At 44.3% G+C, this 16410-nt stretch overlaps 1 pseudogene; it reads right to left on the bottom strand.

The window, feature by feature from the left end:
- Positions 1–3879: 3879 nt before the first annotated feature.
- LOC149748189 (large ribosomal subunit protein eL24-like) lies at positions 3880–14866 on the bottom strand (annotated as a pseudogene).
- Between the last annotated feature and the right edge of the window lie 1544 nt (positions 14867–16410).

Raw genomic sequence — 16410 nt, 5'->3', positions numbered from 1 at the left:
CAGTGGTTAGGACTTGGTGCTTTCACTCCCATGGCCCAGGTTCAACCCCTGGTCCGGGAACTAAGATCCCACAAGCCGCCTACAAGCCACGTGGTACAGCCAAAAACACAAAAAACAAACAAAAAACAAAGTCATTCAAAATGCACCAAAATGCATAAAGGTAAAGAAATTGAAATACTAACACTTTCAAATGATTTTTTTGTTGCTTGTAACATATATACTCTTGAAGTAATGAAAGCTTGAAACCACTTTAAGATTTTGGGGACATTCTGCTCACACTATACCTTAGCCTCAATTGAAGTAGCTTGCTTGCATCTGAAGTCACTTTTAAAGCAGCACGAACTTTGCTTGGAAAATAATCATTTTATGGAATTATCTGAACTATTCAAAAGCCTTAGAGTAATCAACAATGTGGTTGTCACTTTGTGAGATTTTCAGCCGTCTCTCTTCACACCACTAAAACTAATATTAAATAAAAGATTCATAATGATGAACACAATGGATATTTGTATCCTAATGTAGTCTTTTCTAGAACTGATTTATGAATGGGGTTGTTTGAAAACCCATCCTCCTCTTATGTCTTTTCCAAATCAGTTAGACCCTGTTTTTAATATAGAAACATTTACTGCTTTTAAAATTAAGGATTGTAAATGAGTTGATTGGCTGCTAAAATGGTATTTTATGCAATTTTTCTCTTAGAAGTAAGTGTAAAAATGAGTTTCATTTTAAGGCATTAAATTCCTGTTTCCCTAATAAAATAAGTATATCTGTTTACAAGCAATTTAAAAAAATAACTGCACCCTAATTCCTATTGCTTTTTTTTTTGGCCGCGCCACACGGCTTGTGGAATCTTAGTTCCCCAACCAGGAATTGAATCCGAGCCCTTGGCAGTGAAAGCACCAAGTCCTAACCACTGGACCACTAGGGAATTCCCTATTGCAAATTCTCCTGTCAGGTGGGCTGAAGACAGAGGGATTTGCAAGGCAGAGAACAAAATTTAATGATGGGGAAGCCAGGGGTAGAAGGTTGAGTGTTATCTCTGTGGAACTCAGAGAACGGTATAACTTGAAATTTCACAGGTCATAAGCTCTTAGTTTGAGTGATTACTATATGCCAGATGTTTTCACAAATATCATCCTACATTAATCTTATGAGTCAGGAATCCTTAATCATATTTTACAGATGAAGAGACAAATATTCAGAGGCAAGTGACTGGTCCAAGCTCACACAGCCAAGCAGTAAAGCTAGAATCCTACCCAGCTGCTTGGCAATGACTCCTGCTGGTGGCAGAAACTAAGACCCAGTTTGAGAAATGCAACTTTATTCAGCTCAGATCAGGAAAGAACCTGAGATCCATCCTCCCTTTACCTCCAACCCTCGCTGAAGACAGATCTCTAAATTCACTATGTACACTGCCCCCAGCCATTATATATCCACACTATTGAAAGTTTTTCAAATTTGTTTGTTTGGCTTTTTCTACCTTTTGACCCCATTCACACATTTCTCCCACCCCTACCCTCCACCTCTGGCAATCACCAATCTGTCCTCTGTATCTATGTGCTTGTCTTTTGGGAGTTTTGTTTTGTTTTTTAATTTATTTTTGGTTACGTTGGGTCTTTGTTGCTGCGCGCAGTCTTTCTCTAGTTGCAGCGAAAAGGGGCTACTCTCCGTTGCAGTGCGCGGGCTTCTCATTGCAGTGGCTTCTCTTATTGCGGAGCACGGGCTCTAGGCATGCAGGCTTCAGTAGTTGTGGTGTGCGGGCTCAGTAGTTGTGGCCCACAGAACTTAGTTGCTCTGCGGCATGTGGGATCTTCCCGGACCAGGGCTTGAACCCGTGTCCCTTGCATTGGCAGACGGATTCTTAACCACTGCGCCACCAGGGAAGTCCCTGTTTTGTTTTTTTAGATTCCACATATAAGAGAGTCATATGGTATTTGTCTTTATCTGTCTGACTTATTTCACTTAGCATAATGCCTTCGAGTTCCATCCATGTTGTTATATTGCCAATGGCAAGATTTCCTTCTTTTTTATGGTCCATCCATGTTGCTGCAAATGGCAAGCTTTACTTCGTTTTTACACACATACTAGAATTTCCTTATCCATTCATCCATTGATGGACACTTAGGCTGTTTCCATACCTTGGCTATTGCAAATAGTACTGCAGTGAACATGGGGCTGCAGATATCTTTTTGGATTAGTGTTTTCATTTTCTTTGGATAAATACCCAGAAGTGGGATTGCTGGTAGTTCTTATTTCTTATTCGTGTTTGTGTTACCTCACAGCACTTGGAACAATACTCTTCAAACAGGGGCTTGAGAAACATTTGCCTGCTTAATTCAAGATTAGTAGTAAATCCAAACTTTTTTCTGGGATACTTTGACTTGAGCTGATATAAAAACAAGAATATGTTTGGGAAACTTACCCCCCAGGAATTTATATTCCAAGAGAGAAAGGAAGGGGAGAAAGAGAATTATGTAGTCTTTTCCTTCCTTCCTTTTTTCCTTCCTTCTTACTTTCCTTCTCTTCTTTTTCTCCGTCTCTCTCTCCTTATTGTTTTTTGTTTGGTATGACACCTGTTATACACACTGAAACTTTTCCTTAGAAACATGTCAACATGTTTATTAAAATCTTTTTGGTATATCTGTACTTTCTAAATATCTTTAGACTGTCATAGCACTCTTTAAAAAATCAGAAGGAAGGGGTGAAGGGAGGGACCGAGGGAGGGAAAGCTAGAAAGGAACGAGAAAGAGCGCTAACTACAGGCTAGGCAACTTGCTAGGTAGATCTCATTTGTTAATTTGTGCATTTGTGAGCTGGATAATTTTATCCACATTTACATGCAAGAAAAACTCAAGTGTGAAGAAATGTAACTTCTTACATTGTAAGAAGTAAATCTTCTTTCCCCATATAGGTCATTACTCCAACTCCTCTTTCTAAAATAGCAATCCGTGTTATTTTCCGTACTCTTCCCTGTTTTATTTTTAATCAGCATTTTTCTTTACCTGGCACTGTATTTTATCTTTATGTGTTTACGTTATCGTGTTCTGTCTCCCTGATAAGAATTTAAGCTTTGTACTTACATCTTACAATGTACTTAGATACCTAAGTTACACAGGTGTGAAGTTTCAGAATCAAGACTTGAACCCAGGCTTGCCTAGCTGGCCTACTCTTTGGATTATTTTGTACAATAAACCAGAGTGGTGAGATTTGTCTCAAAAGTTACATTCGGGAAGTTCCCTGGCGGTCCAGTAGTTAGGTCTCCGTGCTTTCACCACCAGTGCCCAGGTTCAGTCTCTGGTTGGGGAACTAAGATCCCACAAGCTGTGCAGCACGGCCAAAAAAAAAAAAAAAAATTACATTTGGTTTTTGTAATTATGTTGTCGTTAATATTGGGCTTTGCCTTTTCAGTCCTCAGTTTTGACCAGTGTAATGACCAGATTTAAAACCTGTGGCCCATTTTTCAGCCTCAAAGATGAGCTCCCCAACCCTCTGGCATTTCAGCTGCAAGAGCAGGCGGGGCTGGGCCACCTGGTAAGGACAGTCAAGGACGTCCCCTCTGGCCCCTGGACCAGGCAGAAGGTGCGAGCAGCAGTGGTGTGGAAGCTGATTCCCAGGGGTGTCGGACTCTTCTTCTTGCTCTGTTTTGTTTCTTTACCCTTCCTTGAATCACATGTTCTCAGCTTCACCTTCCAAGCTTTCTCCCACCTCCCCCTGACCTCACTTACACTTTAGAGTCCTTCTTCATCCCCTATGTCCAAGATGCTAATCATGGAACAAAAAAGCAACAATAGGAGAAGTGAACCAAACCAGACAATGGAGAAGAAAGCCAAATATCTTTCCAAATATAAGAGGAAGAAGCAAATCCTCTGCAAGAGGCTGTCATGGGGTGATGACTTGGGTATCAGAACTTGGGAAGGGATGGTTCCTTTCGACTCCTGCAGGAAGATTGAGCTGGTCCGACGCAGAGGCTGGGATCTTGAGAAATAAAGACTTGCCCGAGGTGGGGACTCTCAGGACCACAGAAGGATGCAAGCGGCCATGATCAGTTACACCTTCAGGGGATACAGGAGGGCTTCTCAGCAGAGATGACACACGAGGATGGCTTTCCTGAAGGCAGCTTAGCTGTGCCGTTGAGACGAGGAGAGGGGCATCTGTCTCCCCCACCAGAGGAACAGCCAAGCAAAGACAGAAGGTCCTCTAAGACTCTCTGGGGTACAACCCCTGGAAACCTGTCCTACCAGTCCTTTCCAGGCTCACTCCTCTCCAGCCACACCCACTTCCCCGGCAGGTTCTCAAACTCACTACCCAGATCCTGCCCCAGGGCTTTTGCACTTCCTCCCCTCCTCCCCAGCCTATCTCTTTCCTCCTCCCTCACTGCTCACGTGCCACTCCTCAGAGAAGCCCTCTCCAACTCCTCTTTCCTTTTTTTTTTTTAATTTTTATTGGAGTATAGGTGATTTACAATGTTGTGTAGTTTCTGCTGTACAGCAAAGTGAATCAGTTACATGTATACATATATCCCCTCTTTTTTTAGCTTCTTTCCCCATATAGGTCATTACTGCAGCTTCTCGTTCTAAAATAACAATCCTTGTTATTTTCCGTACTCTTCCCTGTTTTATTTTTATCAGCATTTTTCTTTACCTGGCATTGTATTTTATCTTTATGTGTTTACCTTATCATGTTCTGTCTCCCTGATAAGAATTTAAGCCCTGTACTTACACAACGTTTTCCTCTAGCTTCTTAGCAGACCTGGAAAGATTCCCCTTTTCTGCATTGGCCACGTAACTTTCCCTCTGCCTTAGAATTCCATCACCCAGAGGGCATTGCATAAAAACTCTTCCCACTCAGGGCAAATGGTCCTCACAATTCATTTGTGAATCCAAAGGAGATTGCCTTATCCCCGTTTAACCTTTGCTATCTTTTTTTCCTTGGACGTTATCATCTCAAAATGAATCATTCTACCTCTCCCTTACCTGTCTGTGCCCTGGTCTGTGGCAAGCTGTCTGCTCTAATGCTGAGGGCCTGCTTCAGATCTGGGGCAAAAAACGTAAGGTGGGACCCGCTGGCACGGTTGTGTTTTTCTCCAGACTGGTCGAGCTGCTTGGATGCAAGCACATGGAGGACTGGGTGAAGTTGTAGCCTACAACAGAAGGGAGAAGCAGGGTGTGGAGGGTGCCTGCAATGGGGGCCTCACAGAGGTGGGTCCCGGAATCTACGCTGAGGAAGTGAGGGCATGGGGACAGATGGCAGGTGATTGGGGTAGGTGGAGGAGCCTCTCCGCCCCACCCAAAGCCACGTCCTAATTCCCAGAACCTGTGATGGTTACCTCATAAAGCAAAAGAAACTCTGCAGATGTGATGACGTCAAGGATCTTGAGATGGGGGGAGATTACTTGGGGTTGTCTGGTGGGTCATAAATGTGGTCACAAGGGTTTTTAGAAGAGGGAGGTAAGAAGGTCAAAGGATCGAGGAGGAAGTGTGATGGCAGAAGCAGAGGTTAGAGTGATGCGCTTTGAAGATGGACGAAGGCCACGAGTGCAGGAGTGTAGGTGGCTTCTAGATGCTAAAAAACACAAGGAAATGGATTCTCCCCAGAGCTTCTAGGAGGAACCAGCCGTGCTGACACCTTGACTTTAGCTCAGTGAGACTGATTTAAAAATTCTGACTGCACCATTGTAAGAGAAGAAATTTGTGTCGTTTTAAGCATCCTCCCTCCAGAAAGAGTTCTGCCCTAAGGCTGTGTGAGAACTGTCAAGTCCCAGGGTGTCCCCTGAATTTAATCAAGAAGCCACTTTCATTGCATCGTAATCCTCAACCTCATCCTTCTCACCATCCTCACCATTAGCATCTTCAGGCTCACCTTCACTGCCCCCAACCTCAGCAACAGTTAGTATTTACTGAGCTCTTGCCACATACCGGGTTCCTTGATAAGTGTTTTATATGCATTATTTAAATTTCCTATCTATAATAACCCTCCATGGAAGATACTATTATTACCCTTATTTGAGAGATGAAGAAAATGAGATTGAAAGTTAACTTATTGGACAGAGGTTTCATAGGCTGTCTACCAGGTAGAGAAATGCACATATTTCCTGTTTCATGGTTTGCCAAATTGTGCTAAACAGGGTTCGAGATCGGAAGTAGGGGAGCCAGTGGGGTAAAGGATCTGATCCCTTAGTATATCCCTTTCTTATGTCTGCCTCCCTTTTGGGGATTTGGGGTGGGGGAACAAACACCCCATCCACTAGAACCAAGCTAAGATAGAGCCCTAGTCCCTGATCCATGACTCTGGCAATGGGTCCCTGGAAGACACTCCAGTAATAATAATAATCACCATTTGCAAACCTACTATGTCCTGGGCACGCCATAAATGGAATTTCTAATCTTCACAACTATCCTGTAGAGTAGGTGTTTTGACTGACATTTTATCGATGAGAAAACTAAATCTCAGGTAGGTTAAAGGACTGCCCAAGTTTACCTGGCTATTATACTTAGGAAGTGGCTAAGTCAAGATTCCAACCAAAGTGTAATATCACAGTCCATAGTGTTTCAATTACATACTTTCTGTACTCAACTCCCACAAACAGGGTATATCTTGAGGTCCATTCAGGCTTACACTCACCTTTGGCTTCAGTATCTGGTCTTGTCTTGGTTTAACTGGGGCCTCAGTGGGTGCTGGGACTACTGTAGTTCAGATTTCTGCTGAACTGGACTCTTCATAGGTGGTGTTCTAGCTTTTGAACCCAGATCGTAACTACCCCAACCTTGGGGTTGGTTGCTTGGCTGGCGTCTTGGCCAAACAAACCTCAGTATTTCATTCTGAGATAGTCACAGGTTCCAGGAATGCGGACATGGACATCTTTTATTAATTATTCAGCTACCACCAAGGTGGGGAAGGTGGGAGGGGGTGATGAATTGGGAGACCAGGATTGACATATATACACTAATATGCATAAAATGGATAACTAATAAGAACCTGCTGTATAGCACAGGAAACTCCACTTTGCTGTACAGTAGAAACTAACACAACATTGTAACACAACTCTACCCTGATTAAAAAAAAAAAAAAGGAAAAAAGAAAATTATTCAGCTACCACGGCAGGTAACGCAGATCAACTCAACCCTGGACCTGGCGCCCAGGTCCCTGCTGTCCAAATGTGGCTCTGGAGTCCACATCTCATCTTACTGTACACTTTGTCCCCCTGTCACAACCGGCCAAACTGTCCAGAAATTCAACAGTAAATAGTTATAGAATGCCTACTACGTGCCAGTCACTGCGAGAGGCTCCAGGGATTCCAGAGAACCCACTCTTCCATCACGGGTGGGAAGCAGAGGGTAAAAAACAAGTAAAAAGAGAATTAAGTAAAATAATTAGAAGTTTTAGTAAGTTCTACAAAGTAGCAACATTCTGAGTGACATGGGCAAGAACTCTCTGAGGAGGTATGCTTAAAACTGAGTCCCAGGGGCTTCCCTGGTGGCGCAGTGGTTGAGAGTCCGCCTGCCAATGCAGGGGACACGGGTTCGTGCCCCGGTCCGGGAAGATCCCACATGCCACGGAGCAGCTGGGCCCATGAGCCACGGCTGCTGAGCCTGCGCATCCGGAGCCTGTGCTCCGCAACGGGAGAGGCCACAACAGTGAGAGGCCCGCGTACCGCAAAAAAAAAAAACTGAGTCCCAAAGGAGGAAAAAGAGCAAGAGCACATAAAGAGTGTGGGGAAGAATATTCCAGACGGAGAGAAAAGGCTGCACTAAAGCCTTTAAAGAATGTGGCCCCTTCAAGGCACTGAAGGAAGGGGAGAATGCCGAAGATGGCCAACAGGGTGGTGGGGGGCCAGATGCTGTGAGCCCCGACAGTCCTCTGGATGCTATTCTCAGCAAAGTCCATTGAAAGGAGAGTACAGTTTAAGCCAAGAGAGGTTGTCAATGATATGAAAGGACTTACTTGCCCTCCAAACTCGGGCTGTACAATTCTCCAACAGAAAAATGGAGGACAAAATGCAAGCCACGCCTCAAAGCAGGCTCCCTTCCCTTGATGGAGGAAACTGAATGTTCACTCAAAGATGTTTCTCTGTACTTGGAAAGGGGTTCCTGGCCTTGTTCCCATGTCTGACACTGCAGCTTCTTTACAACTCAGCCTCAAAGATAGCTTTTTTTTGCCTTAAACATCATCATGCTCTTTCATTATTTCCCAATCTGGGAATCTATCCTAAGGAATAATCATCAATGCAAACAAGAATTTATGTAGGAGACTTATAGCATCATTGCAATAGTGAAAATTTCACAACCTAAATATCCACCAGGAGGGAAATATTTAAATTATATTATATATTGAAATAATGGAATATTATATAGTTATTACAATAATATGTTTCGAGATAATGTCTTTCCATATGTTTAGTTATGTAAAAATCTTTGTAATATAACATGAAATTAATGTAAATATTAGTTAAGAATATTGTACATATATGCATATACATACACACGTTCTCAATTTTATTTGAGGTATTGAAACCAAGCAAGACACTGTGGAGCCCTCCTGGGTACAAAAGCCTTTCCATGTCCCCCAGTTCTTGTTTCTGGAAAAAGGCTTTATTCCCCTAGGCCTTCCCTGGGTTCCAAAGAGCAAATTCAAGCAATTGCTAATTATAGAAGTGAGTGAATGCAGAAACTGAGGAAAAGCAGTCAAGAAACAATAGTGTAACATAAAACTGATAAAACCTGAGTCCCAGTTCCTCCTCAAGGGATATCCATAACAATCTGATACTGTATCTTTGAGTTGTTCTGCAGGAACTAAGGCCCCCACCCAGGTGAAGGATGCTAACTACCTGCAAAGATCCCAGACCGTTTGGAACCAGAAGGTTGATGATTGAGATTCCCGGTAACCACCGTTACCTCCCAACAACCAATCAGAAGAAAGTCATGCCCCCTGCAGCCTTCACCCCAAATGTTTCCTTTAAAAACTATTCCCAGGGCTTCCTTGGTGGTGCAGTGGTTAAGAATCCGCCTGCCAATGCAGGGGACATGGGCTTGAGCCCTGGTCCGGAAAGATCACACAGGCTGCGGAGCAACTAAGCCCATGCACCACAACTACTGAGCCTGTGCTCTAGACCCTGAGAGCCACAACTACTGAGCCCATGTGCCACAACTAATGAAGCCTGTGCACCTAGAGCCCGTGCTCCGCAACAAGAGAAGCCACCCCAATGAGAAGCCCGCGCACCGCAACAAAGAGTAGCCCCCTCTCGCCGCGACTAGAGAAAGCCCGTGCACAGCAATGACGACCCAACGCAGCCAAAAATAAATAAATTTTTTAAAAAAATTATTCCCTAAAAGACATTGGGGAGTTTGCATCTTTTGAATATGAGCCACCTGTTCTCCTGCTTGGCCCGGCAAAAAACCTTTCTCTGCCCCAAAACTCTGTTTCTGTTTGTTCGGCTTTACCGTGTATCAGGCACATGGACTTGGGTTTGAAAACAATAAGGTAAAATGAATGTAAAAATAAAAATATTTACAGTGGATATGTAACTGGCATTTTAAAAATATCACCCAGTCCCTAATAGGCACTATAATAATATTTGTTGATTAAAAAATAATGTTACCGAACAAAGTTCATGTCCCTGACACATAGTGGGGCCAAACCAACCAAAAAGTCAGAGTCTGGAGCAGAGAAAGGTTTAGTGCAGGGCCAAGCAAGGAGAAGGGGTGGCTCATGCTCAAAACCCCCAAACTCCCCGCCGATCTGGGGGAAGAGGTTTTTATAGGCAACATTTGGGTGAGGGCTGCAGGGTGTGTGACTTCCTTCTGATGGGTTGGTGGTGAGGTAGTGGGGAGGTGCTCCAGGAATCTTGCGCTCAGCCTGAAGTTGCCATCCTCCACCTGGGTGGGGGCCTTGGTTCTGCAGAAGGGCTCAAAGATATTGTTACGTCTATTCCTTGAGGAGGAACCAGGACCCTGCCCCAAGGCTGCACTGTTGTTTCTTGACTACTCCTCCCTTGTTTCTGCATCCCCTCTCTTCTCTGATCAGCAACTGTTCGAATCTGCCCTTTGGAACTCAGGGAAGGTCACGGTGGCTGAATGAAGCCTATTTCCTACAAATAAGAAACGAGAGACGCAGAAAGGGTTTGTACCCAGGAGCTGCACAGGGTCCTGCTCCGTTTCAATAACTCTACAGGAATACAAGAGAATTAACTTCAGGTCCGTGAATGACAACTTACCTCTCCCTTGCAGGAGAGTGCAATGGGTAATGGAAAGTTTGAGAATTCTTAAATTAGAACCTTTTTCCCTTATAAAAGGACCTTCCCATCCTTCACCTTGTGACTTCTGAGCCTCTTTTAGAGCATAAAATGTGCTTATTTGTGCCCATCTCAACCCTTAATCTGGTTTATGCCCAGAAAAGTTATTCATTTCTTAATCTTCATCAGTGAAATAAAAGTGGTGACCGGGGAGATAATATATGTAAAAGAGGCTGGAAGCTATATTTATTGGCACGCAGAATAAGTTGTTGTTTGTATGGTAATTGGAATAGCCCTGGGAAATTTGCTCCCTCCCAAATCTTTCTTTCCTTCTAGCACAGTATGAAATGCTGCATTAGAGGGTAATTTGTTCGGCTTAAGGTATCATTAAAATGTAAATACCCAGGATATAGACTAAGCCATTCTCAGTTATAATTAGTTTATCACATCCTTTTCTATAATTCCAGGATCTGACCCTGGGTCCTGCTCTATGGGAGACTGGATGCCACGAGGAGTGGGAGCTGGTGAGGAAGAAACACACAGGACCAGTGAGAACCAGGTGAGTTTGGCATGATGAGGAGGGCACAGAGCAAGGAGTCTGAACACCTGGATTTGAGCCCTACCTCAGCCACTAAAAGTTATGGGAGAGGCTGCTTGGAGAGGGGGTTCAACACTGCCACCAGCACAGTCCTGTCTAACAAAAGCAAATTACTGCCACCCTGGGCACAGGCGATGAGTCCTAGCACAGCTGATGCCCAGGCCAGGTGGCAGTCTTCGAGATCTGACACAAGAATATTGTCCACGAAGAATAACTATGAAACTAAAGGGGGACTTCCCTGGTGGCGCAGTGGTTAAGAATGCGCCTGCCAATGCAGGGGACACGGGTTCCATCCCTGGTCCAGGAAGATCCCACATGCTGCGGAGCAACTAAGCCCATGTGCCACAACTACTGAGCCTGTGCCCTAGAGCCTGCGAGCCACATCTACTGAGCCCTCGTGCCACAACTACGGAAGCCCGCATGCCTAGAGCCCGTGCTCCACAGCAAGAGAAGCCACCAAAATGAGAAGCCTGTGCACCGCAACGGAGAGTAGCCCCCACTCACCGCAACTAGAGAAAGCCCGCACGCAGCAACGAAGACCCAAAGCAGCCAAAAATAAAGGAAGGGAGGGAGGGAGGGAGGGAGGGAGGAAGGAAGGCAGGAAGGAAGGAGGGAAGGGAGGAGGAAACTAAACGAACCAATCAGCCCCTCTCTCGGGAACTTTTTTTTATTTTTTGGCAGCGCCATGCAGCTTACAGGATCTCAGTTCCTGACCAGGGACTGAACCCAGGCCACGGTAGTGAAAGCCCGGAATCCTAACCACTTGGCCACCAGGGAACTCCCTCTTGGGAACTTTAAAGGCTAGACTGAGAGAAGGACTTAGCAATGGGCAAAAGCCGATGATCCACAGAGACCCAGCAAGTAGAAACCGCAATCAGGAGAGGCCAAGGGTTAGCATGAGCCATAAAGGAGACAGACGAGTTGGTTTTTTTCTTCTCAAGTTATTAACCTGTGGCAGCAAAGTAGCAGGAATAGCAGAGGCAGAGATAAGAGGAGTGAGGCTGTCACCAGGTGTAACACTTGGGTGGGACTAAGAATTCCCTAATTCTGGGTATGTGACCCGATGCCTGGTTTCTGTGCTGTATCAACCCCTGCAGAACCTTAGAATGTTCCAACATCCGTAAAGCCTGGCTGTATGGCTGCTGGGATTGCGTCTTACATTTTCCACCTGCCTGCATGGACCAGGGTCTCCTACCACACACTTTTCTCCAACACACACACACGTACATACACACACACACACACACACACACACATGCATATCCCCCATCAGAGTAGGGAACCAAGATGTGCCTCTGTTGCTTTCAGCTCCAGAGTCTTGTTAGCTTGAGATAAATTCCCCTGATCTGTTTTTTTCTAAAATGAAGGAGCTAGATTTCACTAGACGGTCTCTAAGGTCCCATCCAGATCTTGCCTTTAGAATTGCATGAATCCAACAAAGATGTGAAGAGATTAGGATTGAAACATGTTTTTATTATAGTACCTTCGCCCACATTAAGGGAGATGGTGTCTAAGAATATACCCCTTCCTTGCTGTGGAAATCCAGTGACTATCATGGCTTGCCATGACAAGAGTCAAGACAACAGGGGAGAGCCTGAGATGACTGAAGTGTGTGTGTGTTGGGGAAAAGGAGCTGACGAGTGGAGAGATGGAGAAGTAGAAGTTAGTTTGGAAGACAGGCTGAGAAGCAGAGTGGGCTGAAACAGTCAGGACTGAATTAAGAAAGCTTGAGGTTTGCTGCTTTCAAACTAGTCCTAATTACATTATTTGAGTGTATATAATGGGTCTGGTGCCTTTTCTCCAAATGATGTTGACACATGTCTGCTCAAATAAATCAGCGCTCCTATCTCTATGGACTCATTTGGTGAGAATGACAAGCACACATGCTGACGGGAATAGAGATGAAGAGAGGGCACAGCAGCAGGAAAAAGAAAGACAGGGACGTTGTACAATTGATCAAACCTTCCCTTTGCCACAGGATAATATCCAAACTCCCAGCTATATGCGTGCCTGGCCCTGCCTCCATCTTCGCCTTCCCACTGCATATCCTATGAGCCAAGCGTATTAAGTTTCCTAGTGCTTTAATTGTATTTCATTTTCTTTCTTGCCTTTATGGCTTTATGTATCCTGTTCTCTGCTGGAAAAGTCTTGACTTGACTCCCTTACCTATGCGGTGAATGCTGCTTCTTCCTGCAAAACATGAATCCAAATTCATAGCCCCCAACTGGAATATAAACCGTGATAGGGCAGAGCCCTTGCTGTCTTGTTCATGACTGTATCTCCAATGGCTAGAGCGGTATCTGGCACTTAAGCTGGCACTCAGTCAATGTTAGATGGATAGATGGATGGATGGATGGATGGGTGGGTGGGAGGATGGATGGGAGGATGGATGCAGGCATGCGTGGACTGTTCATAACGCTTTCCCTTAATCCCCACAGGCCCCTTTGCATGCAAGTCTTCCCTTTCCTGATGTCCTTTCAGCACTTTGTACATATCTTTATTAGGTGTTATTCCCAAGAGGCTAAAATCTCCTAAAGGGAAGATAACATGCAGTAGTAGAGACAGAGAGCAATGGGAGTCGGGGGAGGAGGAAACCTGCTACTTACAACCACAAATTTCCATTTACCAAGGCTGGATTCTGCTAAATAGAGATCCCCTACTGTGCTGCCGAGCTCTCAAATACCCCATTAGCCTGGGACCTGGGTACCTTCTCAGAAAGCAAAGAGAAGAAGTTTAAGAGGCATGAGGAAGAGAGCAGGAAGGTGGCGTCACTGGGTGTGTGGGCTGGGACTGTAGAAAGTCACTGTTAGTGATAAGGCTGGATGACAGTAGATTTGAAGCTATTGCCTTACTGCATTGTAAACCCTCCCTCTGTCCCCTTAAGTCTTCAGGAAGTCCTATATCACATGCTTGGAGTGAAAGTTTCAGCAGGAAGAAGGGGCAGCACCTAGAATTTTGCCAGGTGATTCATCAACCTGTGAACTCAGGAACAAACAGGAGCTCGGATCAGAACAAACTCTAAGCTTCCTGGGAACGTGGTTATCTCAGGGTGGGCTTTGCACTCCCATGGGGCATAGAGTGGGGTTCAAGACAATCATGCCTAGATATTTGGGACCAGGGAAGGTCCAGCTGATGGCTAACTCCTAGAAGGCTCTGAACAAATTTGTTGGGGAAAAAAAAAAAGCAGGGATGAGAGGAAATGAGTATAGAGGAAAGGGAAAGATGTGAATATGTATGCCTTGTTTTAAGAACGGAATCCCTTTTTTAGAGTCAGATCTTTATTTTAAAATCTGATCTAACAAATAATAATTAATTGATTTTAAAAATCTGATGTGGCAATTTGACATTTTCCACCAACTCAGGGAGCAGAAACCTTCACTTGACAATTTGACATTTTCCACCAACTCAGGGAGCAGAAACCTTCACGGGCTTCACAATATTTTTCTTAGGTGCTGCCTTCGAGGGAGGCTTAGCAGCAGCCTTTGCTGTATTTTTAGGTGCTTTCTTAGCCCTCTTTTGCTTCCTTGGCAGCCCTGTTAGGTTGTTCTAGTTAAGCCTTTCTGATTCCTCTTAGCCCTTATATCAGCAAGGGCTATACCGGTGATGGCCTCTGGAATTTGACTATACCGTGGGCTCCTTTTAAAATTTCTTCAGCTCTCCCTTTTTGTGCTTTCTTCTGGAGAGAACAGTCCAGTTTACCTGCCAAGGATTCCTCTTGGAAAGGAACGCCAACTTGCAATTTGCATTATGAAGTTGGAAAACCTTCCAGTAGGTCCTGGTGTAGAGCCTCCGGTGTCCAGGGTAGATTGTATACCCACCAAAACTGCAGAGCTCGACCCTCTTGTCTGCGGCTGCTAGGGAAGAGGAAAGATGGCAAAGAGAAGAACTGGGTCTTGATTATTTAGTGCAAATATGGAAATGAAGATAGTGCCCTTGTAATAATAAGAGCTACTCAAAATTAGAATTTTCTCTCACAAACTTCAGCAAAATCTTTAGCAAAATTAAAAATGGGAGAACATTTGTCTTAACCTCTCATCCATTTCGTCCCAGATGTCAGGTACTCTCCCAAAAGCATTTGCACTGCCAGAGGACAACTTTCTAACCCCAAAAGACCTCTAAAGGAAGGAATTGTGTATGTGGGAAAAGGGAGGGAAGGTTTTATGCATGAGAACTTTAGGATTCTCTTCCTTTTCTCTGGGTCAACAAAATTCCCCACTGAATCAAGGAGTAATTAGAGGTTCCACCTTGAGCCCTCACACCCTTTCCCTCTATAAGTCCTCCTGCCCAGTGTTGAACACATTGGTGGACTTAATAATTAACTGATCACTGATCATCTTTTTGGGCTTCCCCTCCAAAGGACCTTTTTCTGCCCTGGAAGCCTCCGCACCTACAGATCTTTGTGCCACACGGGAATTTTTTTTTTTTAAGAAAAATCTGTAGGTGAAAAATTACTAGTGAAACTGTGTGCGTATATGTGCATGCAACATGAAAGTATAGCAGCACCTAAGGAGCTCAAATCTTGGTTCCTATAAAACTGCAAATGGATGTGGTATTAATAAAAAAAGAACATAGTGGAAAAACATAACTGTGTGTTTGCTGTGCCATCTGTCCCCACCTTCCCTTCTCTGTGTTCACGGCCCTAACTTAGGATCCCTAGTATCTCGCATCTTGTTCCTGATTGACCTAACAATTTATCTCCTCTCCATCAATTTCCATCCTCCATCAACTAGTCTTAAAATGCTATTCTGATTCTGCTCTCAGCTGTGCCCTATTATGAAGAATTAAGAATAGACTCTGTCATCAGCATGTCTCCTGGGCTGCTGCTTCAAGTTTCTGCTTTCTTGGGTGGAATTTAGTCCTTCCTATTCTCCAAACAGAGTACTTTTTACAGGTTCCTACTGTTAGAATTCATTGTTTTTGTGTCTGTTTCCACACAAGATTGTGATCCCCCAGGATCCAGCCATGCCTTAGTTCTCTGGAGCTCTGTGGCTCTGGCCCAATTCACTCACTACATGACTTGTTTGTTGAATGAGTAATGGGCATGAAAGAAACATTTTTAAAGTAATTGGGAAGCTACAGTGTTCAAAGCTCCCCACAGTTTGGAGTGAGACCAATGTAATGTAGTAAAAAAGGAAAGATTTGGGGATAGACAAACTCAAAGTTTCAGTTTAATCCCTGTGACTGAGTAGCTGTGTTGGACAGGTTCTATAGCTCCCTGAGCCTCAGGTACTTCCATCTGGTGGTTATGAGGATAGGATGCAGGCTGTCATGTTTCACATCCTGACTTGACCTCTTGCCAGCTACGAGATATTAGGCAAGTTACTTCACCTCTTTGTATTGTACTTCACTTTTATGGATATGCAAAGTAAACCTCAACAAAGCTATTTTTATTTATTTTTTATTTTTTAAAATTAATTAATTAATTTATTTTTTGGCTGCATTGGGTCTTCATTGCTGTGCATGGGCTACTCTTCGTTGCAGTGTGCAGGCTTCTCATTGCGGTGGCTTCTCTTGTTGCAGAGCATGGGCTCTAGGCGCATGGGCTTCAGTAGTTGTGGCCCGCTGTCTCTAGAGCGCAGGCTCA

Source organism: Delphinapterus leucas, chromosome 10, assembly GCF_059928025.1.
Source record: "Delphinapterus leucas isolate spDelLeu-1000000601 "Yukka" chromosome 10, BTC_Dleu_Yukka2, whole genome shotgun sequence".
In the NCBI taxonomy this organism is placed as follows: Eukaryota; Metazoa; Chordata; class Mammalia; order Artiodactyla; family Monodontidae; genus Delphinapterus; species Delphinapterus leucas.
This window is presented reverse-complemented; position numbering and strand designations above follow the sequence as displayed.